Raw genomic sequence first — 14456 nt, forward strand, 5'->3', positions numbered from 1 at the left:
ACGACACCACAAACTCTGGTGCAGGAAACACTGTAGCTCTGCAGCTCCTCGTGCCAACTGCAGCACTGATTAAAATCGATTTGATAACTACTGTCAACCTAAAACTCAAACATCCACCACACATGTTCAAAATATTCACAGCTTTATTAAATCATTACAAAATACAGTATTACATTCATCCACAAAGACTTCGATTGGATTAATGGTCTGCACACATTTGCACAGAAACGTTTCAAAGACATGTTATCAAACAATCTTCACTTATTGCTAAAACCATGAAATCACACAACATGCGGTGAGTAGTTTAAAGTCCCTTTGGAGACTCACTGGAGTACTTTAAAAGTTATTTTTTGCAGTTTTGTGCAAACATCAATGGAACCTCCAAAACCTGATAAAACAGTTCACATGCATTTTCCCCCCAGACAGGTTCTGATCTGTTCTGAAGGCTCTCTTGCTATAGAAAAGAAACTAAAAGGGTTAAGATCATTTTTCATTCCCTTTTACTTTGAAATGGGTCAAACATCACTTCTTTACAGAGTCCAGCTGAAATGCAGGCAGTTGCTGTTCACAGTTGAACCCTTTTGGCCTCAATTCACAGTTTAATTTTCTCCTTTTTGTTCTGAACAGCACTGGCACCCTTGTAACGACTAATATTTAGACCCAGTTGGCAGTCAGCTGGTTTTATTCACCCTCTCAAACCAGTTAATAAAACCAGTCCACATCCCAGAGTGAGCCATCTCCCCCCAATTCCCTATTTAAAAAAAAAAAGGTCTTGGCTACAAAAAGTGTGGAAAATGCACTTTTGAGAGCCTTTAAAGCTCTGTTCAAGGTGCACAAATGGTGCCAAATAGTCAGTGTCCGAGAGTGACTGAGGTGAGAAAGTGCTGTCTTGAGAGACACTGCTGCCTTCCCTTCTCTGCCTCTTTGCTCCACATCCTCCATTTGTCATCGATTCATCCATCATCTCCGCAGCCAGAGCGGCCGGGTCTCACGGTGCAGGCTGGACATGGACCTTCTCGGTCATCTGTTTGGCACTGTAGTAAGACAGGCTCAGACCCATGATGGCCAGCATCATGGCGATCTGGTTCACAGCCCGGTCCCGAGGCTGTGTCTGCACCTCACCAGCAACCTGCCTCTGCAAAGATGAGAGATCACCCCGGCCGAGATCAAAACCGGACATTTATAGATTAAAGGCTGAAGGTGCAGCTTCAGTAGTCATGTTGGTGACCAAACCTCAAGCAAGAACAATCATTAAAAATTCAGGAGCAATAAGGGGAACACTGTGTCCTTTCTGGAGCACACAAAGAAGAAACTATGGTGCAATCCAGCTCATAGCTACCAGTTTAGCATGAGTCCGTGGGTTATATAAGACAAATGAAAACAACAGAAACATTTATGTTTTCAGAATTAACCACAGCTTTATAAAGAATTTAATTGTAAGGCACAACTATTTTTTGCATAGGGTTAAAAAAAAAAACGTGCAAATATTAAAAACTAAAAGCCCATTCTGTTGTGCCACCGAATCAAATTTTACAAGACATTCAGACAGTCATTAGTGAAAAACGAGGGCTTTAAAAAAACAGCAGAGACATGTGCAGAGGCTTGGCTGATTAGTGGACAATGCTGAGGAAGTCCAGAGGAACAAAAGAACCAAAGGGGGTGGCATGAAAGGCCCAATTTAACAAATGACCCCATATTCAGATTACGAACAGATTAAGAATTCAACCCTTCAAACGTGGAAAAACAAAGTTAAATAATTATAAAAGGACGTATGGTTGCTACCTGGAGGAGCCGGAAGTATCCAGGTGTCAGCCTGCCGAGTCTTATGATCATTTTGCTGGGGTGGTGTGGCTCAAAGCAGAGGGAATCGCCGAGATCACTTAAGACCTACAAGGAGATGAGGAGGTGATGTTACCACCCGACTAAAAACATGGAAAACAAAAAAAAAATCATTCATAAAAGAGTTAAGAACGCAGCTCCACACCGTCCGTAAACGAGCTTCAAGTCCTTCAAAATGTACAAGGAGGAACATCTATAGCCTGAAGCTATTGCTCAAACTTAACTGCATACACATCATGCAAAATAAAGCTGCGTTTCCTGGAATACTTTCATGTTTGCCTCTCAAAGTGGCCGTTTGACACTACAGATGGGGAAGACCCCCTCAATCAGCCCCATTTGTTCACTACTGGTTATTGAATACTTTAGTTTTTTTTTTTTGGAGGTCTGAGATGAGTCGACAGAGCAGCTATTTATGCTGTATCAGTTATGACGCAGCAGAGAGAACGGGTTCATGGATTACACGGAAAAGTCTTTTTTTCAGTGTGTGCACAAGTTTCCCACAGCTGTCAGGAATCTACTTTCTAATAGAAAACCACATGCAAGGAGGGTTATCGATCCAACTGTGCACAGAGCACAAAAATAAAGAACTGCTCAATTGGAGATAAGACATTTCAGACAAGAGTCATTTTCTTTTTTCTTTTTAAATGTAATAAAATAGTTTTACTGAGATGCAGAATGAAGCATAACATCTGTAAAACATGAAATGCCAACCTGATGGGAGTCAAACGTTGAACAAAACATTGAATATTTAAATTTGATATTTGCATCCAAACACCATCTTTGCTTTTTTTTCCCCTCTCACCTTCAGCAAAACTGAAGAAGTGATCCCGCGAACAGAGAACAACCTTCCACTTCCTGTGCCACTATGAAAATCCAGACAGTGATGAACCTGAACTAGTGAGGCAGAGCTCTAACGCTGTGCTCCACCTTTTTATACAGCCCCCCGTTCCTACCCAACCAGATCTTCAGGCTTACCGACAACATACGCCCACTTTCCAACACAAACACACCGCCGTCCAAATGCATTACTCTCAGCGGCTCGCTTCCCTAAATCCGCCCTCAAAATTTCCTTCTCAAACCAGAACCGTCAAATATAATTTGTTCATCTAGTCAATACCAGTTAAAATCCAACCACAGGGAAAAATAAAAGATCGTTTCCAAACGTACACATCAAACTTTTAAACTAATTAGTGCTTTAATTGAAAAAACTGACAAAACATAATTAGGGGCAGTGACCATTTTACTGAAACAGCCAACTATAATTTTATCATCTGAACATTACAACAGCTGAAAGTTACATAACAGTTTCCATTTGGATGAACAATGTCCTCCAGAATAAAGGCAAGCTTGTTTGCAATCACGCGACTGAACGCTCATTACAGGAGCCGCATAAGATGAACCTGGATTTATGAGCTGGGCACCAAGACGAAAAACCAAATCTGTTTTTACTCTTCTTTCTTTTCTTTTTTTTTTATAACCCTGCACAAAAATGTAATATTTTGAAGGGTGTGCTTGGAAGCTGGATGTGAGACAGTTGAAACTCATGATCTTTTACACAAAAGGAAACTTAACTTCCATGTGCCAACTTTATAAACACAAGGAAGTCAAAATGTTTCAGTCACACAAATTTAAGATATGACGCCTCCATAAGTCCATGCTGATGAAAATGACTATTGGATCTGTCTTTAGACTAAGGATGACATAAGCAGATACCAAGTCCCAACAAGTTCCTTGTTTTTAACTGGAAACAAAGTCAAATTCAGCTGAGTTTCAATTTGATGTGGTAAAAACACTTGTGGCACAATCCAACCCGTTTTAGTCCAGCTTCCAGGATCTGGGGGGGGGGGGGGGGGGGGGGGGGGGGGGGGGGGTGTACAGTCCTGTTTGTTCTGGACCAGGTGAGTTCCACCAACCAGAAGCTGGTTGAAAAAGGAGGACGGCTGCACCTTGCATAGGTGGCCAACTCCAGGGCCGGCATGTCTGCATTTTTTTTTTTCCAGATTTCATTGCCCTAATCACAGCGGATCATGTGGATCAGGTGTGTCCAGTAGAACATGCCTGTGCAGGGCATGTTCAGAAACAAACAGGAATGCACCCCTAGTGGAGCCTTTAATCTAACCTGAGCAGATGAAACCAACATGTCAAGTCAGGGAGTGGTTCAAGCATTCTCCATCAACTGAAACTAAACATGACAACATAGGGCATTTCCTCATGCATAATAATTAGGGCACATTTCAGAAACATCAGAAAGCCTAAAGAACTAATGTACATACTACTAATACTAAAGAACATGTCTATACTCCAGTTTCCAGAAATAACATGTTAAAGGGCATATTTCACATAATTTGGAGGAAGTACACTGTGGATCTGACGCTTGGGCAGCCAATGAGATCCAGCTATTCTTTCCTCTCCCCCTTCAGACTGCTTCCTTGAGTCACTTTCTTGCCCCCCAGCACAGCTTCGTCCCCTCCACAGAAAACATGTCAACGTGGTAAAAGACTGATGCATGTGCAATTTTAGCACTGATGAGCAAGTAAAAATCTCCTGGTGGGCAAAAGCCACACCCATAGATGTAAAAACCAATCTGGCCATAGAAGTGTCTCAAGTAGTACACACACTAACGAGAATCTTTATTATTTAAAAGCAAGGAAGCTAATTATACAAGTATTATGAAACTGAAGAAAAATGTTGGCTAAGCAAATAATGAAATAGAGTTAGTCTGTTAGAGAAGAACACGGAAGTTAAACAATCAGGCAAACAATGCTTGCTTTAATCTGAATTAAAACGCAAGAATCAGAACTGTTAAAAAAAATTTAAAAAAAGCCAAAACACGACTCCAATCCAGAATGCATCAATTGAACTGGGACATCCTAAATGATGCTAAAGTTTAAAAAGAAAAGTCTTTGAGCTGCAAAATATTAAAACTGTTTTACTAACAACATAAAATCTAAAACTTCAAATATGAAAATAATGCAAAGACACAAACCAGTGGAAAATAAAAATCCCTTAAGCTTTGTAGTGTTAGTTTGATGAAGGGTCTGACTTCAAGTTTAAGAAGCATCAGGTTGGAGTGTTTGACAACTTGTTCTAAAGTCTCCTGCTAAGCCGACATGAGTCCAAATCCAATTAAAAAGGGCAAAAGATCACCAAGAGGCCTGAAGTCAAAACCAAGTGTGATTAACGACTCATCCTTCACAAAAAGATTTAAAAAAAAAAAAAAAACCAACAATCCCTTTTATTTCAATAACCAAAACTTTCAACCCTTAAAAACAGTTGATACTTTAAGTGCATTTTAAACTTATGACAAAGTGAATTTAAAAAAAGCTCTGGTATTTAAGCTTCCAATAAACTTACAAGAAGACTGCCACCCAGCTTCGTCACTACAGCTCCTACAGTAGAGGAGTACAAAATGTACAGGGGACCCGCCACACATGAAAGGGTCAAACCAACAGGGTCAAAAAATCTATAAAACACAAAGTTAATGTATTCAAATAATGTTATGAGATGTCAAATATTTGACTCTTTGATCCAATTGTGGATTTAAAAGCAAAAGCATTTTCTCTGCAATTGTTTAAAGAATCCAAAGTATTTAAAAAGTTGAGAGTGAAATTTTTGGAGTCCAAAAAACACAAGTCTTTTTGGTCCATTGTGAATCTACAAGTGTAAAATACAGTGTTATTTGTGAGTCTGGACTCAAATAATCTTTTGTTCATTTATTTATATATACTTAAAAACAGAACTTGCAGTAATAAAACCTCCTTTAATAAAAAAGGTTAATTGATCAATTTGTCATTCCAATTAAAGATAATTGTCAGCCGTTGTTGCACCTGAGGGGTGAGACTTTTCTGGATTTGCGATCTTTTTGAATTTACTTACAAAACTAAAAGAAAACACTTTCCCCCCTACATCTTTGCATAGAACCACAGGGAACACAATCAGAAATGTTTGCAACGCAATGCTTAATTTAGAAAAAAGAGGAAATGAAAAAAGCCGCAATTAAGAAAGAAAAAAAACTCAATTTTCACGCCTTTTCTTTCCAAAGTTTATGTTTGTTAGACGTGTGGCTGGAAGTAAAAAGTGAGCTGATGTCTTCAAAAAAATTAAAAACTATTTAAAAATGCGCTTGTCATAACTGTAAAAGATAACTACTGTACTAGGCAGGTTAGTTTCTTTTGTTCGTTTTTCTAATTTCTTTAGCAGCGTCAGTAGCCCTCCTCCAAACTTCGGTGCGTTTGGGGTGAAAAGCGGAGCGCCTACCTGCAGCTGCTGGGGGAGTGCGTGCAGCTGGAGGGCCGGTCTTCCAGCGCGGGACTGAGCGGTACAGCGTGTTCACTTTCCGAAAGTCTATATAGGAAGCCGGTCTGTTGTGTGGCAGGGGGGTGGGGCTCGCAGGCTGCGTGCCACCGCTCCTGTAACTTACATCCATGTGCGCTGCAGACCCCTATGTCTCTGAAAATGGGCTCGTCCGCCATAAAATGTGTCCTTTTGCCTTTTTTTCTATACGTTCCTCGTTAAAAGCCCTCATGTGTGCCGGACTCTGCAGAGCACGTGCAGGTTTATATAGTAAACAGGTTTTTGACATCTTGTACGAACAAAACGGAAATTCCTCGAACAAGAAGGTGACGTGTTGAGTCCCATTAAAAAAACAAACACAAACAGAATCTTTATGGTTTATATCCTGAAACTGTGAACTTCCAAAATACCCCAAAATATTTTAACTTTTGGATAAATATGAGCCTGCAACAAAAATAAATTAGGATTCCAAAAATATTTAAGAACAGCTTAGATTTAAAGCCTTTAGATTAATCAAAATGTGTAAGGAATAGAATTCATGGGCTTATATGCTTTAAAAACCTCTGTTAATGTAGGACAAGTTGAAATTGATCAACAATGTTTGTTTTGTGTTTATTTATATGAGGATTAATCAGTAATGATGATTACCTGCATTGAAAGCCAGAGACATTATCAGGGAATTCTGCTTGATGTGTCACACAAAAGGAATTTTGCCTTGTTTCTGTATTTTCCCCTTTATATTTCAACTGACAAATGAACAGATTAAACTTGTGCTCTATAATGCTTTCATAACATTAAGAAGATAACAAAAAACGAATAAAGAATAACTTAAATAATGCTAAGTTTTCCTTAAACTTTATCAAAGAAGCACAAGAGAAAAAAACAAATTAATTCTAGTCCAATTCCATCAAAACATTAGGGGCATTTTTTTCCATAGCTACCGTAATTGATAAAGCGTCTTTCTTAACAGTGTTTGCAAACACGGAAAGCGCGTCATATTTGACCTACTTTCAGTTGCCAAAAGGAGATCACATCAAAGGAGACTCCAGCTGAACTAAAACAAAACATTCTGCAGCTGTGGTGGTGCAACACTGCCCTCTGCTGGTCAGTTAGTGCAAAAGCACGTAACTGTTTATATGTTTTGGATAAACCTGTTTTTGGTTCATTGACATGGGTTACGGGGAAAATTAAATGTTTAATATACTCTAAAAGCAATAGACACGGTTCCATTTAAGGGTTGCTTCATGGTTTCAAACAACAGCCTGTCTATTTTCATCAGGAAAGGTACAGAGTCTGGTTCTTCTCGACTTACAAATGAAAATTTTACAAATGAAAATCACTGCACTGTTTCAACTAAGGAACTTTACAATAGTTAAGAAATTATCCCAAAACATTCTAAATAAAATATTTGCTTGAGCATACATTTATTTGTTTTCTAGGTATAAATGTACATAAAAATGGTTGTAAAACGGTTAACCGCAATTAATTTACATCAGAGTTGATTATTTAAATAGAAAATAACATTTCAGACACAGGAGACCAAAAGGACATTTTAAAAGTTTTTATTCAAGAACATTAAGATCAACCACTGAAACCAGAAGTGTTTCCTCCTGCCCTAAAAGAAACATAACTTAACAGAAAATTTAAGATGACCAGATTGAAAAATCATAATTTCAGGGGATCTATCAGACTTTTGACCTAGTAGACAGTAATTTGCTGTGGCATTTAAACGGACTAAGTATTACGTCCACATACAGTTTTCAAACATTTGGTAAGCAATTGTTTTATTAGTTTAACATCAAAACAAAAGGAGTTCCTATTCTGCAAAAAATTTACTATGCTTTAGCTGCCTTTAAAATTATATTCAAAATCCAACTTGAAAACATCTACTCCTCAGCAGTTTCAAATAAGATAAAAGAACAAAACAACAGATTAGACAAACTAAAAATGCCACACCTACAGAATATGGACGGTAATTTTGATATAAAATGGATATGAATGTGAAAACAGAGTTTTGTTACATCAAGTGCAAGCCCAAAACAAACCTATAAATGACATTTGTAATATAAAACTTGGTAAAAAATACTTATTTAAAACTGTACAATCACCAAGTACACAGAGTAAGCACATCAACTGTTATTTATTTGGCTTCAGTGGCTTCAGCCTTTGGCTCCTGTGAACACAAAACAAGATTGGACAACATTTTTTATTTAAAGGAGAAAGTCAGAAAAAAAAAGGATTTCTTCAACTATATGTGTGATTCAGAAAAAGCAGTAAACCTGGGACAAAACAGATTCTGTGCTCCGTTTATAGACTGTTTGAAGGTAGTGACTAAGTTTGAGAAAAGTGAAACATGGATGTAACGATTTTTAATTTAATTAACACGAATGGATTTCATTTATTTATGTGAAAAGTATACAAAAATATACTTTAATATGTGAGATGCTAAATTGAAATGGTAAATCTTTAACATTTGTGAAATCTTGAAGTGGCAAAAGCCAGTCGACCGGTAAAGTTTATCTTTAAGTACCTCAACCTTGGTGTTTCCATTCTCAGCTGGTTTGGCCTTCTTTGCTTTGGGCGCCTTCTACAGAAGAATTTTTTTTTAGCACATTTAAGATTTCAATTGATCATCAAGTGTTGGTGCAAATACTTGTAAGAAAATTATACTAATTACACAATTATTACCTTTGGAGCAGCCTTTTTCTTAGTCTCCACTGGTGCAGCTTTAGGTTTCTACAAAAAACAACAACACATTATATCCTCTGGATTTAGTTTACTAATAAAAATTTGAAATCTAAAAGGTACTGTTAGAGCTTACCAGTGCCAGCCGCGGGGAGGTTCTTCTTTGCTTTAGAGGAAAATGGAAAAAAAAGTATTGTTTAAAAATGTTTTCATTAAAAATCTTGTAGAACATGAATAATTATAAAATATACAAATATAAATATATTTTAAAACGTTTTCAATCAAAATTGTTACTGCAGATGATTTAGAGAATAAGTATATGACAAACCTCAGGAGGAACAGTTTGCTGTAAAATAAAAAAACAGAAAGAGAAAAAAATTGTTAATGTGTTTTTAAAGCCTTTTATTTATCATATTCAAAGACAAAATCCATCAATATGGTCAGAATTTGAATTGCGGCTCTGAATAACAAAGATTCCGTTCGGTCAGTGCTGTTGATCTTGAAGCGAACAAAGAGCTTCCCGCGCATATTTGAATTCAAATCTGGGCTGGTCCGTCACCATGACACCACTTTGGCGCCTTGACAGCTTCCTTTGTTTTGTATCAGCGCGCGCCGACAGTTGGGGGTAAACTTATTAGATTACTACTTTACTAATCTGTAACTGCTAAATACATGCTTCAAAATAGATTTTTTTTGCTTAAAATAAATAAATAAATAAATATTAAGGCGTAGATATGATTTTTGAAATTTGTACATTTTAATCATTCTTTTTTTCGACGCTTAATTTTACGCATTAATTGTTTTTTTTTAAACAGTATAAACAGTGTAAAAATGTCGTTTAAACAGCACAAACATGTTATTTTTGAATTTCGAAGGCCACATTGAAATTTCCCTATCTCACCAAACCATTATTTATATTTATACATTTTATTTTAAAACAAAAATCTGATAAATTGCCTGCGCGTGGAGCCTCATTTGCTCACTCTTAAAACTAAAAAAATTAATCATCCCCAACCCCTCCCCCACTCCTTCCTCAAATTTGCAGGTTGTGTTAAAAATATACAAAGTCGGCGCCTTTTTTCCTTTGATTTGTCGAATGAAAATCTCTTTGTATTCAGGTCGTCCCAATAACTAGTCGAATGCTGACAAAGGGAATAAAAAGTTTTTTTGTTGCGTACAACCTGTCAAGATATGCCCTGCCATAGAGAGGACAGTCGGTGACAGGAATTCTCTGTACTGTGACTGTCTTAACGTCGACTCCATTGCTGTGGTCATATGCAAATTGACTTAAAAGGGATAATATGCTATTTCGCGGTGGAGTTTAATCTATATGATATTTTTTGCCACCCGCTAGCTTAAACGCAGGTTGATTTTTTTTTTCGACGAATGGGAGGATGCTTCTGTAGTTGTCTGCAGAAGAGCCGCCATTGCAGTACCGTTTGTTAGTGGGGCTGATGACGTTCTTCTGGTGCAGAAAAAATAAGCGCAGCTTTCTACGCCAAACTCAAGTTACAACCACAATTCGAGCGCAAAAAAAAACTAAAAATGAATTTAAAAAAATAAATATCTTACCTTTGCTTTGCCCATATTTCTTTAGGGTTGGATTAAAAAGACAGAAAGTTGAAAAAAATATATGGCTGTTGGACAGACTTTTTCCGGAGAGACAACACACGACAACCTTGCAGTTGCTGTGTAAAATGGCGAATGTATAATGCAAACGAATGTTTTTGTAGTTTATACAGTGAAGTATAAGAACGAAACCGGTTAGAACCAGTTTTGTATTTCAACGTTTGTTATTGGACCAAATGTAGCACGTGGTACGAGGCGCCTCCCCTTTGTTAAAGAGGCAGGAAGCGAACTGCTGAGGTACTGACATTTGCCGATAGGGGGCGCTGTGTAACGTTTTCGAGTGGGAGGGTGGGTGATTGTGGGTGGGTGGGGGAGCGAGGAGTGGGTGTAAACTACGTGCGACACGTTTACGTTAACCGGTTTCATATAGCTTGAATAGTCACAATCAAAAACAAATGTAAGTATCTTTGTGCAAACTTTATTACTCATATTTCTTCAGCTTCAGCTCTAATGCTTTTTTATATGCAAGATGGTATTACAGTACTGCATGCTGTACCCCCTCGTTTCAATGATATGCACACTTGAAAAAAAGTTTATATATATACACATACGTCATACATATACACACATACGTGTGTGTGTGTGTGTGTTTTCTCACATCTAGTCATGGATATGTGTGCAGAATATGAACTGGAAACCCCAAGGTCAAAATGGGAAACACCTCCGAATGGTAATGGCGAACCAACCAGACATTGTAGTGGTGGATAAAGAACAGAGGAAAGCCATTGTGGTGGATGTGGCAGTGCCAAGCGATGGGAACATCAGGAAGAAGGAACATGAGAAACTGGAGAAATACCAGGGACTCAGAGAAGAACTGGAGAAAGCCTGGAAAGTGAAGGTGACAGTGGTGCCTGTGGTAATTGGAGCACTCGGGGCAGTAACCCCCAAGCTGGAGGAGTGGCTTCAACAGATACCTGGAAAGACCTCAGACCTCTCAATCCAGAAAAGCGCAGTGCTAGGAACAGCTAAGATACTGCAGGACCCTCAAGCTCCCAGGCCTCTGGTAGAGGACCCGAGCTTGGAGGAGAAACCACCCGCGGAGGGTGAGAGGGGCGTTTTTTTTTATTTTTTATAGGTGTTACTCTCAGGTAGTTACTCAGGTACAAAAGAAGTACACATCCTAATATTAACTTAACTAATTGTAAAAAATAAAAGTAGGTGATCCTATACAGCAGTGGGTCAAAAAAGTATTTGGCAGTCACTAGTTCTGCAGGTTATCCTCTTGAAAAGATAAGAGATTTTCAACTTTGAGAGACATAATTTAGAAAATAAAATCCAGGAAATTAAAACGTGTTTTTTTTGTCCCTCACAAACATGTTACATCTCCTTTAAGAAGCTCTTCTATCCTCCACTATTCACCTGCATTAATGTCACATCTTTGAACGGATAAATTTATAAAAGACACCTGTCCTCACCCTTAAATAGTCAGACTACAACCTCTCTACCATGACCAAGACACCAGGGACAAGATTATTCACCTGAGCAAGTCTAGGATGAACTAATCCACAATTGGCAAACAGCTTGGAGAGAAGACATCAACTGTCAGAGCCATTGTTATAATTATTAAAGCTTCATTCACGATCTCACATGGTGGTACACACATTACCTTGAGAATGGTGAGGAAACAGCCCAGAACTACTTGGAGGACCTGGTCAATGACCTGAAGAAAGATGATACCACACAACGTCTTTATGGAGTCAAACCCTGCAGCGCTCCAAAGGTCCCCTGCTTGAGCCAGCACATGTCCAGGCCCGTCTATTGTTTACAGAAGAGTAAAGCATCTTGATGAGGATTGTGAGAATTTCATGTGGTCAGATGAGACCAAAATGAAACTCTTTAGCATAAAAGCTACTTGCTGTGTTTGGGGGGAGAAGAATGTTGAGTTGCATCCCAAGATGATCAAAGCCACTGTAGAGCATGGGGGCGGAAGCATCATGCTTTGGAGCTGCTTTTCTGCAAAAGGGATAAGGTGACTGATGCATATAAAGGAAAGGATGAATGGGGTCATGCATGGTGAGATTTTGGTCAAAAACATTTTTCCATCAGTTAAAACATTGTTGATGAAACGTGGATGGATCTTCTAGTATGACAATGACCCCAAACACACATGTCAAGGTACAGGAGGGACCAAGTCAGTCTCTGAACCTCAATCCAATAGAGAATTTGTGGAGGGAGTTGAAATTCTGTGTTGTCCAGCAACAGCAAATATTGACCAAAGTATTGCAGACTACTATTATAGACCAAATACTTAATTTCTGCACCATAAAACAAATACATTCTTTAAAAGTCATGCCATGGGATTTCCAGTGTATCTATGAAGAACATTACAGACCTCTCATCTTTTTAGGAGGGAAAATGGGCAGAATCAGTGACCGACAAGTACTGTTATGACATGCTGTAACGCCAATTTAACCGAGGTCATCTCAATCCACGAAAAACAGTGGGAAAAAAAACCAAACCAAGTCAACACAACAAATAAAAACAAGTGCAATAATTCAATTTAACCCAAATGTATAATTCTGATTGTCCGATTTAGTCTGGATTGTACCAACAATAAATGATGAGGTAAAAATTATGTAATTTCTGGTATTTCAAAAATAATGAAATGAAACTTTGAATAACCAGAATTAAAGGAACATCCATTTGTAAACTGTTTTTTTTTTTTGGAACAAAGAAGCTTTAAGATACATGCAAAAAAAAAAAAAAGTTAAGAATGCAGAATCCATTGGACCTGAGTATTGGTTTCTCATTATAAAAAACACAAGTACGAGTACAGTCAGAAAAATAACTTTTATGTGTTTTTTTCTTTTCTCTAAAACACAGTGTAACTAAATAACTTTAACTTATTACAAACTTCTGCTCATGAATGAAGCAGAGGTTAGTTATGTCACCAATATGTTAAAATGCTTCACTGCTCATTTAAATTACTAAAAATTTTCCAGTGGCCTTATAAAAATGTTTCTTTTTGTGCTTTAGTTTTTAGATGCAAAAATGTTTATAAATTGTAAATACTAATTCAGTATTCCAGAAAAATGTTCCAACATAACAGTATAAAATTCAATAAATTGAATTAAAGGGATACTGATCTGCCCTATTTGCTGGCATGTTCAAGTAAAAATGACACCTGGCAGAGAGGACGGAACAAATGAGAGCCGTAATTGAAACCTGCTCACAGTACGGGGATGAAAAAACAAAAAAGTTGCTTAAATTCAAGATTTCATGAGAGATTGTCGAAACAATCTCCTACGTTTTTAGATAAGTGACTTGATTAAAAATAAGGTCTAATCCCATCGTCGCACAAGCCTAATTGATTGCAAAGAAAGATGAGTAATCCTAATTAACATGCAACAGTTTTCTATTTAACAAATGCTGTTAAAAAAATGCTTCCTGAAAAAAGGTTTATAGTTACGTGCATGTGATGCTCTTATGTGGAAGTTCTTAGCAGATCATGATGCAGTTGTGACCACTTCCATTATTAGAGCATCCATTCACCTATTATTGGACTGGAGAGGAGGACCCCGTCGTCTTCTTATTGGTTTAGTCCAGAGCCCTGCACTACTATCCAGAATGAGTCGGCACTTCCTGGATGATAAAGACCCGCCCTCAAGTTCCTAACGCCTGAATCCAATTAAAAAACTTCTGGGACATAACGGTGTCAAGGAGCTCAGTCAAGGTCTAATTCTGGCCCAGGAGATGATGCAATCAAGAACCTGCACGCCGTCCACAGACGTTTAAATGTCAGCACACCTGGATTTCATGAAGTTTTCATTTAAATTCTTAATATTTTATACTTTTTTAATGCAATTTAATATAACCTTGAGGAACATGCATTTCTTTTTATCATCAAAAACCTGATAAAATTTTTTTGTCTTATTTTAAATGAAAAAGAACAAACACTTCCTCCCACGGTCCAAAAACATGCTTCATAGGTCAATTGGCAACTCTAAATTATCCCTAGGTGTGAATGGGTGTGTGATTGTGACCCTACTGCGACAGACTGGTGACCTGTT

At 37.8% G+C, this 14456-nt stretch overlaps 3 long non-coding RNA genes across 4 annotated transcripts; all 3 read right to left on the reverse strand.

The window, feature by feature from the left end:
- Positions 1 to 125: 125 nt before the first annotated feature.
- Positions 126 to 6308, reverse strand: LOC101156195. Of its 2 annotated transcripts, none has more exons than XR_910295.2 (3): positions 6097 to 6308; positions 1783 to 1887; positions 126 to 1135 (listed from the first exon to the last, which is right to left on the reverse strand). It is a non-coding gene; the product is annotated as an uncharacterized LOC101156195 (long non-coding RNA). The 2 variants fall into 2 exon arrangements; XR_002874893.1 differs by lacking the exon at positions 6097 to 6308 and adding an exon at positions 2642 to 3002.
- Positions 6309 to 7678: 1370 nt separating this feature from the next.
- On the reverse strand, positions 7679 to 10626 carry LOC101156433. Its single transcript, XR_177520.4, has 6 exons — positions 10390 to 10626; positions 9146 to 9163; positions 8954 to 8983; positions 8821 to 8868; positions 8663 to 8719; positions 7679 to 8305 (listed from the first exon to the last, which is right to left on the reverse strand). It is a non-coding gene; the product is annotated as an uncharacterized LOC101156433 (long non-coding RNA).
- Positions 10627 to 11518: 892 nt separating this feature from the next.
- Positions 11519 to 14228, reverse strand: LOC110016695. The gene is made up of 2 exons (XR_002292028.2): positions 13856 to 14228; positions 11519 to 12399 (listed from the first exon to the last, which is right to left on the reverse strand). It is a non-coding gene; the product is annotated as an uncharacterized LOC110016695 (long non-coding RNA).
- Between the last annotated feature and the right edge of the window lie 228 nt (positions 14229 to 14456).

The sequence above is a fragment of the Oryzias latipes genome, chromosome 16 (assembly GCF_002234675.1).
Source record: "Oryzias latipes chromosome 16, ASM223467v1".
In the NCBI taxonomy this organism is placed as follows: Eukaryota; Metazoa; Chordata; class Actinopteri; order Beloniformes; family Adrianichthyidae; genus Oryzias; species Oryzias latipes.